This window comes from Haemaphysalis longicornis, unplaced genomic scaffold, assembly GCF_048455015.1.
Source record: "Haemaphysalis longicornis isolate Haplotype H1 unplaced genomic scaffold, Haemaphysalis longicornis Haplotype H1 scaffold_5, whole genome shotgun sequence".
Taxonomy (NCBI): domain Eukaryota; kingdom Metazoa; phylum Arthropoda; class Arachnida; order Ixodida; family Ixodidae; genus Haemaphysalis; species Haemaphysalis longicornis.
The window spans coordinates 129,450,389-129,471,028 of record NW_027526385.1 but is presented as its reverse complement, the minus strand read 5'-3'; the positions used below and the strand labels follow the sequence as shown (position 1 = coordinate 129,471,028).

Here is a 20,640-nt window from a genome sequence, read left to right as displayed (position 1 = left end):
CGAACAAAAGAGCGGCCTGAGCTGCCGGAGCGCGGAAAGCCGCTTGTATGCCGGCTCCGAAGGAGAGAGAGACCGCGGAGAGAGAGAGCACTGCACATGCGCAAACCGCTGAGCGAACGCGGAGTGCAGCGCGAGCGCAGCGCCGCCACCGACGGGTGCACGCGCCACAGATGTTGCGGGGGAGATCGCGCTATCGCGGAGGGGGAGAGCGCGCTATCGCGGACGCGGGACACACGCAGCAGTGACAGGCTGCGCGTAAGGGGTGCTCCTTATTCAGCGTCGCATTTAAAAAAACACAGAAAGAAGAACCTGGCAGCACGAAAAAGAAAATCAAGTATGTTTCCTTTATCTAGAAATAAAATATTTCAGTCGTTCTTAAAAATCGCATGCTTTATTGCAATTATGTTTAGTAGTAAATGCTCACAATAAACGCGGAATAGTGCTTTATTATGACTGATAACCGGCCTGAAAATAAATAAAGGGCCGCGAGTCCAGACAAAGTGTCTCTTCCAAAAGTGCCTCTTCCAAATGACTCTTCCAAGTGCCTCTTCCAAGTGGAAACCAATGCGTTACTTTGCTTAAGAAACGCAATACCCGTTTTGGCACGTTCCGTATGCTCCAGTGACCACATGCTAAAAAAATAAAAAGGCAGTGTAACCAGCAGTAAAACTTATGTTGCACACAAAAAGAAACATTGTGCGGGATATTTTTCAAGTTTCGCCTACGCAGTGGAACCCCCTATTATGTAGTACCCAAGTTTCATAACGAAGTATTCGAGTACCGTCGAAATTCGCTAAAGTGCCACGGTGTATCTCCCCACACTTTGAGCCCTCTCAGTTGGTTCTCTCTGGAATAGCGTTCTGCTTCGTCTCCCCTTTTGCCACTCTCAGCCCCAGCAGCTAACCGCTAGCTTGCACAAACCCTTTCTCCTCTGTTCGCTTGAATCTCCTCTTATAGTGCAGCGGTGGGCAAAGCAGTGTCCGTGGGTTCCTTTTTCGAACTCAGCAGTCAATCACCAACAATGTTATTCTGACAGGCCTGTGCTTTTTGATGTGTTTGTCGTGATTGTATGTGCTGTGATTCACACTGAGTGGCGGCAATCGTGCTTATGCAGTGAGGTAAAAGGTTTGTTTTTATACAGCGGGATTGAAACCGGCACTGTCATATTCCTTTCTCAAAACCTTCCTCTATATTTTGGGTTTCCGAGCCCTGCAAAGCATTGTACTTCACATGGAAGAACTTTAGCATAGATTGTCGCGGCAAACTGTATTTTTAGGCGTGTTTCGTTTTGGTATTTTGTGGCAACCGCATTTTACTATGCGTTTTCACAGTACCGAAAAGTTGAAAGTCCAATAATCAGTGTTTTACTGCAATTTATATGAACATTAGAAAAAGTTTTGATGTAAATACAAATGAAGACAAAAGCGTTCTGTTAAATTGATGAATATGAAGTTAAACGCTCTTTATCAAAAACGTAATTGTACATACCACACAAGGCGTTCCATTATCTGCATCCGCACCATACCGCCCACCAACAGTGTCGTGGCACCCAACTCGCCTCTGTAGGATAATGAAAGAAACAAGCCGCATAACCCGTTATTCCTGGAACCACTGCAAGTTGTCTATTGCACTGTTTTGCTTTGTTGGTTTAAACGCCTAATTCGTTTTCTCCTTTCTTTATCGGATAAGCGACTTGCACGTGCACAATGTAGATAAATATTACGATTTGTTCCGCCTGATACCTAGAAACTCCCCGGTCTTTTCTCTTCTGCCACCGTCATCTTTTCCTAAGTGTACTCTAACGCTACCATTATCGTAAATCGAAGCGTTTGGTACTGATACATACAGCGGTGTACGATGGATCAGGTTACAGGGGTCTAAAGCGGGAAAGAATCCCACACGAATCATGCCGGGAAATCCCAGCATCGACAAAAAAGACTAAGTTTGTGCTCAACAGTTTCAGAGAAGTTGAAGTACCATTTAGACTAAGCATCCAAAGAACTGAGGCGAAGTTCAAAGCTAGATCTATTGCGGCGGTCCAAGACAGTGCGGGGCAACGCTGTAAGATGCGCACCAGAAATCTAGCGCATCGCTACATACGATTCCTTGCCAGATAAAAGTTCCAAAAATAAGTATAGGCATAGGAATAACCAGAGTGACAAACAGTCGTCTAGAGATATGCCGCGTCATGATTTATTGCGGCAGACTTAAGTGATGTATGCATAACCGAGTCCAAATACCGAACAGTCGTGAAGTCATTCAAGTAGAGCATTCAAGTAAGTCATTCATGTAGAAAGTAGAGCAGGGCAGATTTATGCCCAAAATCAGTTCCATCATTTGTTCAGCTGCCCTGAATACGTAGCACAAAAGATTCCTTATTTTTCTTACCCACCCGTCCCTTTTTCCTCACAAGGAATACATGCCTTCCGACTAGAACGAACACCGTTATTATTCGTCACCATCATCAGCTCGTTTAGAGAAAAGTTTTTTTAGTTGGGCTGATCGAGTCCTGCAAAAAAAATAATGCATTGCCCCATGGAGGGGTTTATAGACCGAAAGCTTTGATTAGGCGTCCGGGCACACGGCGCGTACGTCAAAACGAAATATCGTTGTTTCAGAAGGGCTACTTATAAAGTTCGAAAAAGGACCGGTTAAAGATAAAACAATATATGTCGATATCTTGAAGAAGGATTACAATAGTGTATCGTTATCTCATACACGACGTATCAGTATACATTTACATCCTTCGAAGATGCGCTTTTTTCGCGCGCGAAAAATCGTTGCATGAGGTCATTTATACCTGCTACTTGGGTATTTTACCGTTTGACGGGATATTGGACGCACACTCGGCGAACGTTTGACGGAATTTTAGCGACAAATGTGACGCACATCCACGCATGTTTGTTGTCAGAAACTTTTGCGCTAGAATCTTTTAAAAACAAAAATGGGTGGCAAAGTTTTTTGTTATATTTAATAAAGTATGGACTGGAACGACATATTTAATAGCTTGGATAATACCACGGCAATATGAGCCCATTTCAAACACTGTCGTGCCATAGTAAGAAATATCACTTTTAACAACTTGTATTAACGTCTCAATTGCGGAGACCTTGTTTTCATAATAATGTTGGGCTTCGTAGATTCTGTGGTCGTCGGTGCGTAAGAGTTTAACATTTCCAAGACGTATATTAAATCTTTGCACATACACACAGAAGTGAACATTTCTGCGAAGCAGAAAATTACACTTAATGGCAATGAGCCTTATAAAACTCCCGATACACTTGATCTCCTAATGTTTTCGGCGAGAAAGCATGCGCTGATTTGTGGAGTTCACGTAATTACGCTGTTGACACTGTCCTCCCTGATTCGCGTTGCAGTGCTTATATGCTTCCTTTTTCGAAACACTTCCATGTCCACCAACGTTTCCAGGATTGCGCTAAGATACACAGTGCAGAATTTCTGCCACACACACTGACGAATGTACGTGTTGGGATCGCATCTTTCACGGGAACCCCTTTGGGCTAGCATTCTTCACGGCCGCTTTTGCGAAACTCGCTAGCTTATTCTATGGAAACCTTTTCTGGAGCACCCCAGCACCACGCGGGTTCACTTGGGCCGGAAGGGTGGCGTTGCCCTTCTACCTCTCGGCCGAGGACCAGTTTCAGCACCGTACTGGAGCCAAGAAAGAGCCAACAGGCGTGATATGTCTCATGGAAACCGGAGAACGCAACGGAGAGTCTCGACTTCAGCGTCGCGTCGTGAGTGGACTTTTCGGCCAGCTGCTATAGGGACCGAGGTACAGTGTAAAAGTGTAATCCTATAGCCTTGACCGTGGGCATGAGGGCGAGTGGGCCATTTGCGACCCTTTCGAAACGCAATGCCGCCGCCGCCCTTGCATGGCTCCGCTGCTCCAGTGTCCCATTCATCAGTTGAGCCGTCCAGATCTGAGGATATTGTTTTGACTCGCTCCTAATGGTATTGTTATGGCTCACAATGAACATGTATAATTTATATTTGATGGCACGCTGCAATAAAAGCTGCCCCTGTTGTGTTACCTTGGTGCCTCCCGCCTTTGTCTCTTCTGCAGCCATCAAGTTCTGCCACAGCCTGTCGCTCGCACTGCGTCTTTCCTGATTGCGGATGGCAGCGAGTTTGGGGATAATGGGTGTGCGATCATTTAACTTCACAAACGAAAGCAGTATAAAAACTTCGGAGACTCTTCACTATTTTTTGCTCAAAGCCCTATATTAACCGAATTACAAATCCATGGAGCGGTTTGCAGGTCACGCTCGCATGCCGTGACGTGCTACTTTTAATGCAATTTTACCTCATTGCCGCGCACGCTAAAAAGAGTAGTGTTTTGTTACATGCAAAGCGTTGCTACAGGACAATTGTACGCGCTCAGCTTCACACTATGGAGAGGAATATTTGATTCCTATAGCCCATCAGCGCTGCCTTTAGGTGCGCCACTAGAATTTCCCTTCCAGGCCGTTTCCACAGGAAGCCGTGAGTCCTGCCAGCTCGATCCCCAGTGTCGGCGCTGCTATGCGGCACGTTTACGACGGAGTTGTACGGTTTGCATGCGATTAAAACCCATCGTTATGTAGCGCAGTCACTCTATTCTCAAAGTTGCATAATGTACAAGATTGGTACTCTCGTTTTGTACAAGCACCGGGTGTGTGCCTTAGATTAGTGTCGCGAAGCTGGCCTATGCACTGAACTGATTGCATTTTCACTGCACTGAAAAGTGCTAACAGCCACCGTAAGCAGCGCCTACTCACACGATCATGCTAAAGCTATAATACGTAATGTAAATCGGTTGTGTACGCTCACCTAATCTGTCGGAGCACTCATACCTGACAGCACGCCATTACTCGTGTAAATATCACAACTCGGATATTGATCCCTACCTTGGAAAAGCAATGCGGTGTAAATTGCAGTAACCGTCTACGAAAGTCATACGGTGGATTATACAAAATATACTCCGGGATGAGCATCAGAGAAATAATTTAATTCTGGGTCTTGTTTTCCTAAGGTGAGGGCCTGGCAACATTGACCATATGGGACATATATTCTCCGCTAACCGCGCAGCGACGGACTTATCGAGTAAGACGGGTCCGCGATTATTCCCTTCTGGAAAATATCATGATATCATGCAGCGAACATGCGGGATCGTGTACAAACTGACGTCAGAGGGCTTTATCAGGTACTTAACTCCTCTGAACGCCTTTAATGCTTGTGAAATGTATACACTGTACAAATAAACTTCTTATGCCAATTGAGCAGCTGACGTTGAAGTCCAATAAAAAAAGTGTACCCGCGGCTTGTGTATTTTATTACTGCAACGTTCACTCCTTGATTTGGTTCCCCATGTGGGCGAAACGACACCTAATCGTCTCACATTCCGCCGCCTCCACATGCCCATGCCCTTCGAATTAGCAGTGCATTTCACTTTTGGTTGGGTCTTGTGTGTCCTACCTGGGTTAAGTGGTGACGAATGTTATCATCATTTTTAATGGAGAAGTGCGATTTTTTAATTCCTGTGCGAGCTATTCTGTTTCTTCCCAAATTTCAAATCATTTATTACCAGGAGAGCGTTTTACGGCCGGGTACACCAATATCTTACCGCTGTCACATCCTTTATGAAAATGACACCGGCAGAAAAAGTTTCATTACGCGCCCGGATTCGAGCAGCGAAGACTGTCACCGGAGAAGGAAATTCACAACCGCTGTGCCAACTGCGCTATGGATGCAAGCGCAAGTAGGTCTACGAACGCAGGTTACATCTTCTCCACTTTCTTCATTCAGGTCGTGCTGCTGTCTAATAGAGGCGAAGCGCAGTAGTTCATCATGACGCTAATAAGCTCCGACAGTAGGCGGCTCGATGCCAGCGCCTTCGTGTACGCGGGACGTGGCTGAATCGAGGCACCCTCCGCCCCCAGCTGCTTTCAGTTTCAGTTTCGGTTCGTTTGGTTCGCACAGTTTTGAAGGGCTGTACTCTCAGTCAGATTTATGCAAGGTTCCGGCGAGTGCAATCCAGTGTGAAACGTCTATGTGTCTAACGTTGCCATACCAACGTAATAAAAGTAGCGATGTGCAAGTCTTAATGGATACACAATAAACATTTAAATGATCCTCTGAAGGCACATTTCGCTTTCGTGTTTTACCGATTCCTATGAAAGATGCATCAACGTGATTTTTACTCCTTCATTTCATAAAATGTCCTTTCTTTTTTGCTGCGAGGCGTGAGTGTGCCCGTAGTAACCGAGGCAGAGCCACACACTATTGCTTGCATTTTAGCGTGGCTTATTTTCCCATAAAAGGTGGAAGTGGTTATCAGGCGAGGAGTAATCACATTTCTGGAGATATTTTTCACCGACGTATATATTCAAAACAAAGGCGCATTCGTTGTACGAGCTGCAAGAAAGTAGTGGTGAATTGCGGAAATCTTTTTACCACTCCGGTAGATTTCACGGGCTCCGAAATATTAAGGCGGGGGTGACTTAACTTTAGCTCATAAGAAACACCGCCATGGCAGGATCGACTCAACTGGGATTTTGGAGTCAGCAGAATGGGTCGTCAGGGAGAGATAATAATTATTGAGCTATTATGATGCTGCTACAGGTTAACAAAGAAGTTTTTTACGTCTCACCGGGGATTCAATTTGCGACAGAAAAAGCCCTCACTCGCAAGTTGTTAAATGAAGGACTCACCCGGAAGCTTTGAAATCAAGGGATAAAAATTTTCTTATCGCCTAATAAAAAAATCACATGTATATTGCTATAAATAGGCTAGTCTTGTCATAAATTTTGCCGCCGCTAGGTATTATTTGCTTTTTAACGGGCATTCTCTCCAACGCCCTTTCCTCCGCTTTGGCGTCACTGCCGACCGAGCAGAAACAGAGCGAACGAAGAGTACACCCGAAGATTGAAGAGATAGAGCGAGCAGAAAAGCGAATGCGGACAGAATGGCAAAAGTGTGATTGGGATGGCGGTATGCCGAGGCCGCGTGATATATAGCGCGTGCTGTTGTGCATTCGACGATCACGCGACACCTTCTTGATTCAAGGGATATGCTGCGCCGGCCACTGCAGCTAAAGTGGCCGCCTGAACAGAAGCTCATCGCCACCGACATCGCAATCCAGAGGTGCGCACCGCTGAAACAGCAGTTATAAGCCTAAAAAAACTGCAAGGGGGCGGCGGGAGTGGCTATCCGCTTGCATATAGGTATTGCAAAAAAGCCCACTTAAATCTTTTGTGCGCCTGATGAAGTTGGCCAGCAGTGTGCGCAAAGTTTGACATCGGCTTGCTGATAATTGCGCTATAATTATTGCCTACCGCGCCCACCGAAGACGTAGTGCACTTCCTGAGTCTCTCAAACACAGTCGATCGACCTAGAAAAATGTCAGTAGTGAGGAGAACATAATGTAGATATCAAGACACACGGGAATTTTCTACTACTCGTGCGCGTGAATAACCCGTTATACTCCTTCATAACAGCTCCGAAGCAGTCGCTACCTCGCGAAACAATCGCATAAACCTCACTTTTGTGAACCAAGTGTTGGTGCCGCCAGTCCATCGTATATGCCTGTAGCCGAGATGTTTGACAGAATTTCGACACCGACATGATTCTCCTCGGGGGTTGTTGAAGCGCTAAAGGGAGGGCCCGCTAAATTACAGCGAAGCAGAAAAAGAAACATCGACAAGATATGAAAGAAGATAAAAAAATAAAAAAATACTCAGCTTGTGTGGGTAGTGTAAATTACAAAGTGTGTCTTCCAAACTCTATATTACTGCAATGACGCCAATCTCGTCCAGATAGTCGAACACCGCCGCCAGTACTTTGCGTTGAGCCGATGGAGATGGCCATGGACCAAAGAAGTACTTTCAAGGTAATTGGTCCTTACTCAGGCGCTCTAGTTTCTGCACTAGACCTCAGATTGCGTGAATATATGCGGAACATTCCAACAGAAAATGCTAAACAATTTCCAGCGATCCGCAGTTGTCGCAGTAAGGGGTTTTGGTGACACCAAGTCGAAAAAGGCATGACTTCGTAAGCGCTGTGTTGAGACGAAGTCGGTGGTATAACGTCTCCAATCGGTGCGGAAGTACGCCTGGCAGCCTCATCCAGAGCTCAGGGTTGATGTAGCGTAGAAAGGCATGGTGGCACACTGGAAGGTACAAGAGATGCTTCCATTCCGGTTAAACGAGTGCCTCGACATAGCTGTGGTATCACACTTAGTGAGGAAAATCTTCCTTACGTTGCGCATTTCTAGGCCCGTACAAGCAGCTTCATTCACCTTCTCATTTCCTAGAATAGCACAGTGACCGGAAAGCCACTGAAATGTTATACGGTGTCCAGCGTCACTGGCAAGGTGATGCAGGTATGTGACGTCACGAGAGGCATGCTCAAGAATGATGTAGCGGTCGCGGCGTTTCAAGTTCTCGAGAGCCGCCTTCGATTCCGTGAAAACAGTTTATTGCTTTGGCCACAGGCCTAAAATGTAGAGTATAGCTGCTTAGATGGCGTGGAGCTAGGCGGACAAAGATAATGTCGCATGCTCGAGGCGGCAGGATAACATCTGGCCATTAGAAGGAATACATATTCCGGGGGAACGGCGCTCAGGGGTGCGTGAGCCATCTGTGAAGATGTGGTGTGCGGCAGAGTACAGCCGGATGACATGGTAAAGTTGTAATTATAGGAGTCCACTTTGAGACATGCTTTTTTTCGAGTGAAGTTCGGGGATGTTGCATTTATTACGTAGGAGCAAAAAGGTCCAGGGTGTAAAATTAGATAGCATTTCTTTTGGTGGCTCAGAGGGAACAGAAGGATTGCCCAAAGCTCGAATAATCATTTTGAACCAGCGTCTTATTATATGACCCTTCGCGTGCAGGTGATGTCGCACATGTATTCACAGAGTTTCCTTATGTCGAATCACGTCGAAAGGCAACAGCCAGCTTAAGCGATTGTACCAATCACGACGACCCTTTCCGGAGGCCGAGGGATATGCGTAGGCACTTACGTGTAAAGGCTGGTTTGAACAACAAATAGTAACCAATTTCCCGCTTAGGTGTAGAACAAGAACTGCATTTGGTATTTGTAAAAAAGTAGACAGTGAGCAACACGAGAATCGCGTGGTGAATGAAACATTTGTGCGAGAGTTATTGTGTTTCTGTGTATTCTGTGTTGCTGAATCGACAGTATTTATACTGCTTCTGCGAAAAATCGCCACCAATTTGTTTATAAAGTGATTACGCCTGAAACACTGTACATGTTTATGTGATATACAATTGACAGTTACAGAATTGGAGGGCTCTCTGTGTTTACGCTCCAAACGAACAAAGTAAAAAAATTACTCCATCTCCCTGAAGGGAACTATGTGGTGATGCAAAGCATGGGGGTTCCGTGTAGGTTCCACACAGGAGCAGAACTGCCGCAGGCTGTGTCTCGGAGCAGACTGAACGCCGCGCAGCACGCGCACCTGCTTTTACACAGATGGTGGAGAGGATAATGGCGGAGAGACGCGCATGCACAGTGGGGGTGTGGACGGCGCAACTACAAGGGAGGGACATAGCCCCGACCATGAGATGGCTCCTGGAGCACAGTGTCGCCGGTGTCTTTTTGAGCCGGCACGAGACGAGCCGAGCTGCAAGGGGGCGAGTGGCGTTTTCACAGCTGGTTAGGGCTCTTGGAGCGACAGTGTTGCCGGTGTCTTCCTGAGACAGCACGAGACAAGCCTAGCGGTGACGAGGAAATCGGCGTTATCACAGCTGGTTAGGGCTCCTGGAGCGACAGTGTTGCCGCTGTCTTCCTGAGCCGGCACGAGATGAGCCGAGCGTTGAGGAGGCGAGCGGCGTTATCACAGCTCGGGTGGAGAGGGGTACGAGAAGGGGAGGTGCGGACGCCGGACGCCGACGGACGACCGAGGGTGGCCGACCGAGGGTCGACGAAGAGATGCATTGCATTTAAAAAAATCTCTTTTTGCCCAACCGTAGCTTCTTCCGTGTAGGTTCTATTGTGTTGACATTATGTTGTTTAATTTATCGGAGCACGAATGGGAACGTAGTGTGAACCCCCATGTAGAGAAAGAGAAATGTAGAGACAGCGAAGAGACCGACACTGGCGTTACCTGATCGAACACCTCCTGGTTCTCGTCTTTCTTTATTGCGTGTTCACGCTCCTACCCCGCTGCCTGCCCTCTTCGTCCTCTTCTCTGGTTGAGCTTCAAGGCGCGTGGCGCTTCCCGACACAGCTTTCCCACAGGAAATTCAACGTCCTCCTCTAAGTTTTTCAGTTCGTCGTTTCCGTTGACGTTCAGCTGCGCGTGCCTTCGTTGTATCAGTAGCTTGTTGGCATTGTTTGAATGAGTCAAGGACATAAGGTGCGTTCGTAGCACTTGCTTCTGTCTCGGTTTTGTAGCGCAGTGGGAAGAGCGCCGCGTACCTCCCGTTAAAGCCAGACAGCCGTGGGATCGAAACTGGGTGCCGCTAACTATTTCTGTTTTTATAGTGTAGGGGGAGAGGTGCGGACAACGGACGGACGCCGGACGTAGCCCCGAGGGTAAGATGCTTTGCATTCAAAAAGAAACATTTATTGATCACGTTTACAAAGACCTCAAAAATGAGTAACATGTTGTTATGCTAGGCAAATTTATGTGTGTGTTTTACCCACGCAGTAGGGGGATACCAGCAAAATAACTTAATTGATGCAAACGCTGTTCGCCTGAAAACAATTGCTCATGTTCGCAGACTGGTAGACGTGCCGGTACTCGTCGGAAAGATAAGCCTACAGAGTTCAGTCAATTTCAGGGCGGAATTAGTGATCGCCTTGATGGCACCTCGATGTCCTACAGAGCTTAGAATCTTTTGTACCCACTACCACGTGAACCAAGCTACGTTAAGTGACCCCAGCGTTGCGGCGTTGGACGCCAGATCTCACGAACAACAGGAATGTCAGTGTGAGCAGTTCGTGTTAGTTGTTAAGCTTCTAGAGGCCGAGGCATTTTTAGGCACGGTAAAATACATGATTTACACCACTCTCCAGGGGAAGGCTGACGAAGCTTTTCTCATTATAGAAAATCTTTAAAGAAGTTCAAAATTGAAGTAATTGAACAACGAAAAAGTAAAAAAGTTCCACTCAACATGAAAACTGTAATAATTGCGGAGCAGTGGTTCGGCATTGTTTGGTTTTCTATTGTAGAGTACCTGGTGTTTATGTGTTTTTATGCAATATTTGGGCATATAGTAACGGCCGAAGACATGACCTAGGGAGTCCGGCATCGCTGTCTTTCACGAGAAATAGCACGTTTTCGCTCGAGTTAAGCACACTTTTGGCCGTCCATGGAACCATAGAAGAAAAGGTGAAACTCGTTTATTTTTAATCATTTTGAGGTAATTAATAGTTGATTTCCTGATGGTTCTATTATTTTATGTTGGGTACGCAATTGTGGCCTACAAGCGGCAGAGTCCGTGGAAACGGCTAAGAGCAAAAATCTCCGGTAACAATTTTCATACGAGTAACGTTGGCCTGTTTGCCCTATCAGGATAGACATTAGCATCGTAACCCGAGATACTCAGGTTCAATCCCGGCGTAGGGCAGCAGCTCCGTTTTCCAAGCCTTTGTTGAGTGTCTGACCCCCTGACGCCGAACGAGCTACAATGACAAGCCGGGCACCTAAAGTGCTCCGCACTTCAAAGAAGGTAAATGTTGGCAGAACTATTTGTGACTTGCCGACAACCCACAGCAAGGAACCAGCCCAGGCAGTATAAAGTAGACACAACTCCACCCTATGGAGACACAAAGGTATGAGAGGCCGATAATATGGGCTGGGAGAAAACCTTGCGGTTAGGCAAAACGACCACGAAACTCGCTTTTGGAGATCAACTAAAATATGTAGCAAAGATCGATAAAAAGGCAATGTTTGATGCAGATGCGGTCACTCAAGATGACGACTGGCCTTACAGATAGCGACCTTCCCATAGCTGCCGGCGACAATGGGAGCCAGTTTGCAGAAATATTGCTGCGTAGGGTTGCAGGGTTCCGTCAAATGGTGGGAAGTTATTCCCCGAACTCTCCAGCTTCGCATCGCTTGAAGTGCAACGTGTGACTGCTCGTATAAAAGGTACAACGCCACTATCAATCAATAGATTTTACGGATAAGTACATACAATACCGGCCTTCACCGAGAATGTAAGATTAAGTGTAGACCCGCTTCTTTGCTAGAGAAACTTCAACAGAGTATGTATACTACACTGCTACGGTATCTCTGTGCTCGAATAGCATTCTTATTTTGGAGCATTTTGTTTAACTACCCACCGCAGTGGCTCACTGGCTAAGGCGTTCTGCTGCTGAGCACGAGGTCGCAGGTTCGGTTCCCGTCCGCGGCGGCCGCTTTTTGGAAGGAGGCGAAAACTAAAAACGCCTGTGTGTACGAGATTTTGGCGCACGTTAAAGATAGCCGGGTGGTCAAAATTAATTCATAGCCCTCCACTACGTTTAGCCTCATCGCCTGCGTTGCGTCGGCGCGTTAAAGCCTAAAATCTATCAATGAATCCTGTTTAACTTCAATATTCGGGTGCCTTTTTACTTTCGCTTCAAAAAAGGAAAGTGTTTTTGTAAGCGGAGCTCACCTATTTAACTGCAACGGTTCAGACGGAAGACCAGAATTTGTGTTAAACAGATCCGATATATACCTTCTATACGTTGAAGGGCTGTGATTCTTAGCAAGAAACAATGTTTTACCAAAGTACGGATCACTACTCTACGGTAACCTTTTCAGCGGCTGTGGCGTTTTCACCATAACTAGAGCGCTGTTGTAGGAGCTTCGTAGCGATGGCGTACAAGAACAACAAATGGCCCAGCTGAAATGGGAGCCGTTTGCGCTGCTGTGCACGAGGTAGCGAGTTGATTCCAGGCCGCCGCGACCGCTTTCTTATAGATGGAAAAAGCAAAAACGGCCGTGTGTACAACATTTCGGCGGACGTTAAAGATCCCCAGTTGCGGAAAACTAATCGGGAGCCCTCCAATACGGCGCGCCTCATCGCCTGCCTTGCGTCGGCGTGTAAAACCCTCCAATCAATCAACCAATTGATCAAATGGCAGCCGTCCCGACTCCCCAGTCAATACCTGCGGTGAGCAGTGCAGTTATCTTGCGGGTGGCTGCGTGCAGATAAGGACCGCCAAAGGGGTGCCATGACCATTTTTTGTTTGAGATGAAAGTTTAATATTGTGTTGATAATTGTACCTTCACCATGGAAATTGCCTTATTTAGTGAGAAACACCATCGTTGATTTAATAAACAAATATTTCAAACGGGATCGGGCCGGGCTACTTTCCACATTGCTTGGTGTGGCAACTAAGGGGGCCTGTAAAACGAAGCGAAAGTTTTTCCAACTTTTGGTAATATTTTAAACAAATATTAGCAACTTTTTCCGCTAGATTCGCGAAAATTTAATTTGACATATTTATATTCTTTGAGAAAATATTTCCAAAACCTAGAAGAGAGAGCAATATTGTTCAAAGGAAACACTTCTAAAAAAATTCTTTTTACACGTCAGCCTAAAGGCTAAGCTGCTAGTTTTTTTACCTGTTTAAGTGGGGTTGTTGAACACCTGATACTCTCCTCAATGCTCCAGAAAAAAAATTGTCAAAATACCACTTCATAAAGTGCAACGAAAAATTAAAGTTTGCAAAAAAGGCCCACCTTTCGACATCATTTCGAAAAATCATATTTCACAATTTTCACGATATTTGCAGAAAATGGCAATCAGTTCCTGAGTATTCTAGAAAGCTAAGAAGGTGTTGCATTATTTTTGTTCCAACCTGAAAAAATAAGATAACATTCAACCCATTTTGTAATGTCCAGTCAACGATTGCATGGCAGTTCGCAGTGAAAAAAGACAAATATATATGGCCGTTTTTAACATATTTTAAAAATATTGCGACTGATATAAAGAAAGCTGATCATAGTAATCACATTTACCCATTGTTCAACTTTTTAGTGGCGGAAGGCATTAAAATAATTGTGAGGCTTCTCAAGTTGCGTCTCCCACCAGTGTAAGGGTGTCATTTTAACAGCATTTCTTTATCGCCTTGCCTTAGCTGGGTCACAAAACCATAAGTTCGATTTCTGACACTGCTTACTCGCACATTATTGGTAATTTACGCCATTTATAAGCAAGTAACCACTCTGCTGCCACTGAGAATATTTCACATGCGATCGTCATGGTCAAACATCTGCAGATTTCCCGCTCACCGCAGTCCTTTCAACGTGATTACTCTGTATTTATTTAACGAAATGTTTGCGCAGGTTATTTTGCGCAGGTATTTTGCGCAGGTATTATTGGGGGTGAAAACTTGCTTTGTGCACAGGTTCAAGTCTGGCGCGTTCCGCGACTAGGTTCCCGAGTCATAGAAACTATCCCATACAAATGCATGGGGAGTAAGATATGACAGCGAATTGCATAAAAACTGTTCAGAATTCAGAAGTATTCTCTTAGTGTTTACAATTTCATGTTGACGTCTTGCGTTATGTCAAATATCAGTTCACTAAAGTGGTTTTCCTAGGTACCTGAGAGGTCGAAATTTTGAGCGCGAAAGCTGGGTATGGATGTATTTCCATTCTGCCTTGTACATGTGAAGTGCTAACTGCAACATTACTTCGCCTTCCCAACTGTCCATCTTTCAGGCTCCCGGGGACAATAAATATATGTGTTTATTGAACATTTAGTTTTTAGTTGTTGGAAAGATAAACGTTATCCTCCCCAAAAAATCTGCCAACCTTTACTTCGGACACTTCAAGGTTAAGCGGAAGGGGCCGATTTCTAGTTCCAAGGAGCTTCAAAGAGTCGACCTACAGTGGTCAGAAGCTTTGCTTGCGCTGTAGGAAATACTTCCCGATGAAGGTAGATGACACCATTGACCGAAGAGGCAAAGAAGTGTGTTCACGTAAGTCGCGATGTCGCTAGAGACTACAACGACTGTTTGGGGAGCACAGTCGTGATTCAGCACATGCATGCTTGGGGTTAGTCGAAATTAAGCGACTGCTGGGAGAGCATGCACCGATATACGCTTTATAATTATATCTAAATAATTGTGGTGCCACCTGATTTAAGAACACATATGAGTTCCTCGAGGTGCACAGAAGCGAATGTAGTGTGACAAAGTGGACTTTCTCTGGAACAGGACATGACATAAGTGCGTAAGACGGTGTGGGGGTCCTTGTGAAGCCTCAAGCTGCGGTGCATATTTTGCGTTGACCTTCCAGCGAAGCCGCACAAAGTACGAAACAGCTCATGGACATCATCCTGGAAAAGTGAATTTCGTCGTGCTATATCTTGACGATGGCGATCTCACCACATTTCAGGAGAACATAGAAGAGATAAGCAAAAATGTTCTATCGGTACTCGGCATCCCGTACCCTCCCGGAAATAACGAAATCAAGCGAAATAAATTGAAGGTACAAAACATCCAACTTGCTTTCGGAGCGGCAGCGACGGTTTTCACATCTGCTTGTCGACACTTTGAAGGGCCTTGGAACTAGAAATCTGCACCTTCCGCTTAATCTTGAAGTTCACAAAGTAACACTTGGCAGATTTTGTAGGAGGTTAAAAGTTTATCTTTCCAACAACTAAAAACTAAATGTGCAAGAAATACATCTATTTATTATCCCCGGGAGCCTAAAAGACGGACAGTTGGGAGGGCAAAGTTGTTTTCCAGTTAGCACTTCGCATGTATCATGTAGAACTTAAATACATCTGTGACCTTGACGATCGCATGTAAAATATTCTCAGTGGCAGCAGCGTGGTTACTAGCTTATAAATGACGTAAAGTACCAATAATGTGCGAGTAAGCAGTGTCAGAAATAGAACATATGGGTTTGTGACCCAGCTAAGGTGAGGCGATAATGAAATGCTGTGAAAATGGCAGCCTTACGCTGGTGGGAGACCCAACCTGAGAATCCTCACAATTATTTTAATGCCATCCGCCACTAAAAAGTTCAGCTTTCTTTATATCACTACGATCACTACGCCACTACGATCAGCTTTCTTTATATCACTCGCAATATTTTTAAAATATGTTAAAAACGGCCATATATATTTGTCGTTTTTCACTGCGAACTGCTATGCAATCGTTGACTGGACATTACAAAATGGGTTGAATGTGACCTTATTTTTTCAGGTTGGAACAAAAATAATGCAACACCTTCTTAGCTTTCTAGAATACTCAGGAACTGATTGCCATTTTCTACAAATATCGTGAAAATTGTGAAATATGATTTTTTGAAATGATGTCGAAAGGTGGGCCTTTTTTGCAAAGTTTAATTTTTCGTTGCACTTTATGAAGTGGTATTTTGATAATTTTTTTTCTGGAGCATTGAGGAGAGTATCAGGTGTTCAACAGCCCCACTTAAACAGGTATAAAAAACTAGCAGCTTAGCCTTTAGGCCGACGTGTAAAAATAATTTTTTTAGAAGTGTTTCTTTTGAACAATATTGCTCTCTCTTCTAGGTTTTGGAAATATTTTCTCAAAGAATATAAATATTTCAAATTCAATTTTCGCCAATCCTGCAGAAAAGTTTCCAAATATTTGTTTAGAAAATTACGAAAATTTGGAAAAATTTTCGCTTTGTTTTACAAGTCAATATTGTTGCCACACCAAGCAATGTGGAAAATAGCCCGGTCTGATCCTGTTTGAAATATTTAGTTAATAAATCAGCGATCGTATTTCTCACTAAACTAAGGCCATTTTCATGGTGAAGGTAAAATTATCGAGAAAATAATAAAGTTTTATCTCAAACAAAAAATGGTCATGGCACCCCTTTGGCTGACCTTATCTGAACACACCGGGTTTTGTTTTTGATCCACTGCCCCCTTACCAAAGTGGTCTCGAGGTGGGAAATAAATTGTCTCCATCGCGCGGCTACAGGTCATGCTTCAATACGGAAAGAATACCATTGCGTACCATATGTTTGCTCCAATATGATGCAAAAACGCAGCGCAAGATTTTTCAGCATATTTTTGTACGAATGCGTTTTTGGCTGTTTTTTTTTTCGAGTCTTCTGCTGATGTCGGCTGTAGCTTATAACATTGATACCAGACCCACTGGAGCTTTTCTTTTCCACAATCACTATCCATGCTGCTGCAACACTGCGTCCACAAAAGCTGACAAACCATCAAGACTGTGGGCTCGTTTTCTTTGTTTTAATCGTGCTATAAAGCGCATCGTAAAACAAAGAGAATTGATCGAGCGACGACTGTTTCTTCCTATCTTTATTTCTGATGCACTGTATAAAACACTACATGTCAAGTGCCTCTTCGTGTGCATTCTTTCTTGTCACTAATATAGAACAACCCGCGACTAATAATTCTTTTTGGATTTTTTCTTTTTGATGTACGCCCCATATTAAATACGAGGAACGCTACGGAATGCGATAGCAAAGCGGCAGTGGAATGAAACGCAAAGGCGGTTTCATTCCACTTGACATTTTTAAGGCTTTTAACCTGCAATCTCCGAAGAATTCGTACTGCCATGCGACACAATGACCAGGATGCAAGAGCGGTGATGGTATACTTGATGAAATGCATCGCTAATATCGGGGGCGTAATGAACATCCACGACCAGTAGCCTGATTGGGTAGCTTAGGCGAAACGTTTTTAATATAAACCGCCCCTATTAGCGGTGAAGTTTTTTAAGATCATCGTGTGGCAATAGCGGGAGTTATTATTTTGTAGCGCAAGCTACACTACTCTACCTCGGCCAGTCTTCGCGGGGTGACCAGTTATGACCTTAAGAGCTAGAGTTCAAACTACACCCCCCTCCGGCAAGCGCCCGGCTCGGAGCAGGGGCCCGATGGGGAGGAAATATAGGCGGCAGGGTAGAGATAGGCCTATTCTTGAATGAAACCAGCGCGAACATAAACAAAAAGAAAGAAAGTGGAACAAAAAAATTCCCGCGCCTTCCCGCGAGGGGAACACGAGTAAATGCAGAGCATTGGGGATAGTTAATGCCGCGTAAAGTCGCGTTAGGGTGGGTAGTTGGGTCGTAGTTGCGTTGTTGTTGGTTTGGGGTAGAGAGAGGAGAGTAAAGTCGCGTTATGGTGGAGCCAGCGTCAAACAAGGAAGGAAGGAGCAACGCAGTGGCTGAAGCACGAGCGACCACTAGCAGCTTTTTATTTGCAGCGCGCGCAGTAGAGGGAGAGAAGTACGGAGGGGGGGGGGAAGGAGAGTGCGCATGCGCAAGCAGCGCGCGCCCTTCCACGCCCCACCACGCTGCTATCACGCACCTGTTACGCCGAGACCGCGACGGAGTGAACGGGCTGACTACGACGCATGCGCGCTCCAGCTGCTGTTGAGAGAGAGGAGGGAAGCAGGAGAGGCGCACCTGCTGCGGACGCGGAGCTGTGGACGCCGTCCGACGCAGGAAGAGGCGAGGGTAAGAAATGCTCGGCATTTAAAACACAGCCAGAGGTCAAAAACTTAAAATTTATTATCAAGAAGTGTGAATATACCCACCGCGATGGCTCAGTGGCTAAGGCGTTCTACTGCTAACCATGAGGTCGCCGGTTTGAATCGCGGCCGCGGCGGCCGCTTCTCTGATGTAGGCGAAAAGCCAAAACGCCCATGTGTACCAGATTTAGGCGCGGGCTAAAGATGCCACGGTGGTCAAAGTTATTCCGGAGCCCTCCACTACGGCGTGCCCTATCGCCTGCATTGCGTCGGCGCGTTAAACACTACAATCAATCACATCAAGAAGGGTGGATATAAACACTTCACTCAGAAAAACAAAAACATTGCGCATGAGCAAAGCTAGTTTACAACAGCTACGGTTATAAGGCAAATAGATTAAGAACCGGCTATTGTCAAGGCCCACGCAGATATGCAATCTCTTGGGGACGAAGACACGCTTGCTTTGCTGTCTACACTTTCTGCTATTTAAAATAATATTTAAAACTGCCATAATTTCGCGGGGTGTTAGCTCACTGCGCCTAAATAAAATATCAGTGGCAGGAAAATTAGGTTTACAACCGCGGCACTAAGTACAATGTGGAAAAAGATGGGATGATGGGAGCCCCTTAATGACAATTCCTGCTCTCTCAAGCGCACCTTGATACAACTTGTTTACCACTTTCTTTGTCTTTGTTTGAGCTCGCGCTGGTTTCATCCACGAATATGTGTTTCCGACTAGCTCATTTTGCAACCCTTCTGGCGAGAAATAGGCGAGGAGGAAAAGGAGACGTACGCGGGACCCGTGTCGTCAACTAGCGGAGCGCACAGCATGAAGCGCAGCCCGATGGCGTTGAAAGGTAGCCGCGGGAGAGACATAGGCAAGGACGGAACGGAGACATCCTCGAACTCATGTCACCACCTGCCGGAGCAAGGCTGTGAGGCCGCCGCAGCAGCGATAAGCGCGCCACACTGGAAAGCGGGGAGCGATCATGCGGCATACAGCCGTACGCAATTCAGGAAGACGAACACCCACCGGTGGTCGGTCATACAGCGGTAAACTTAAAAAAACGCTCTGAGGCGAAAAAAGACGATGAATAAGCAGTGTATTTGAAACCAACACGCAGGGGCAGTTACAGGGCCAGGACGAAGCATTTATCGCGATAGGGCAGGTTATTGAAGTGTTGTGCGATAGGAGTTTGAGGGAGGGAAGGAGAAGGAGCAGTGGTGATAACGGCGGCTTCGGCTGGCGTGACGTCACAGATACATCATTTCGCTCCCGCTACGGTGAGTAACTGTCTGGCGGTTTGTCTTGCCGGCCCGACCGACGCAACACCGAAGTTTTGATGTGGTCTCAGGGATCTAGCTCCTCGTTGGCACTCGCCTCGGTGTTCCTCCTGCTAGGGGTAGGCCCGCAGTTTCCTGGCATCCGGAGTCATTGGCGTCTCCCTGGTCGTTCTCCAACTGCAGTGCCTTTACCTGGTCGCTGTAACGGCGAATGGTTTCCCCATCCAGACCATCGGCATTCACGAGGCGGGCTCCGTCTGTTGGTTTAATGCTGGCTTGAGTCCGCGGGTCACCTCGCCCGAAGTTTCTGACCCATACTGGCTCACCGGGCTGCCACAAATGGAGAGAGGGACGGCCAACTGGCGAAGGCGGAACGGACACTGCGGTGTCAAGCCAGGAGCGAAGATTGTAGCCCTTTAGGAGTTGCACTCGTATCCGGCCCTCAGCCTGCGGCGTCCTGCCAGGCGGGTTTTCAGAGACCCTTGCCCCTTCTGCTTCGAAGAATACTTGACTGTACGAAAAGCCCGCTCCGTGAGCCCATTGCACTGGCGGCGATGCGGTGCTGTTCAGAGGGGTACTATGTTATTCATCTTCGTAAAACTGTGAAATTCGCAACTCGTAAACTGTGGGTCATTATCGAATACCAGCTCCCGGGGGAACCCGAATGTACTGAAAGAGGTGCACATAGTATCTATGGTGGTGTGCGAGGTGGAACTCTTCAGGGGTATCGCTTCTATCCACTTACTGTGCGAATCCACCACAATCAGTAGCACGTGACCATCGATCAGCCCCGAAAATTCGTCATGCAGCCTCGACCAACGCTCATCCGTTTCCGGCCATGCAACCGGAGGTTTCGTGTGTGGCGTAGGGGCAGGTTGGATGCAACTGGGGCAGGACTTAACCCTGTACT

At 46.1% G+C, this 20,640-nt stretch overlaps 1 long non-coding RNA gene across 1 annotated transcript in view; it reads right to left on the bottom strand.

The window, feature by feature from the left end:
- Positions 1-426: 426 nt before the first annotated feature.
- Positions 427-20,640, bottom strand: part of LOC144139397 (uncharacterized) — a 44,939-nt gene continuing 24,725 nt past the window's right edge. The window contains exons 3-4 of the long non-coding RNA XR_013316183.1: positions 1,489-1,560; positions 427-632 (exon numbers count right to left, since the gene is read on the bottom strand). This is a non-coding gene — a long non-coding RNA (uncharacterized LOC144139397). The remainder of the gene's footprint in view (positions 633-1,488; positions 1,561-20,640) is intronic.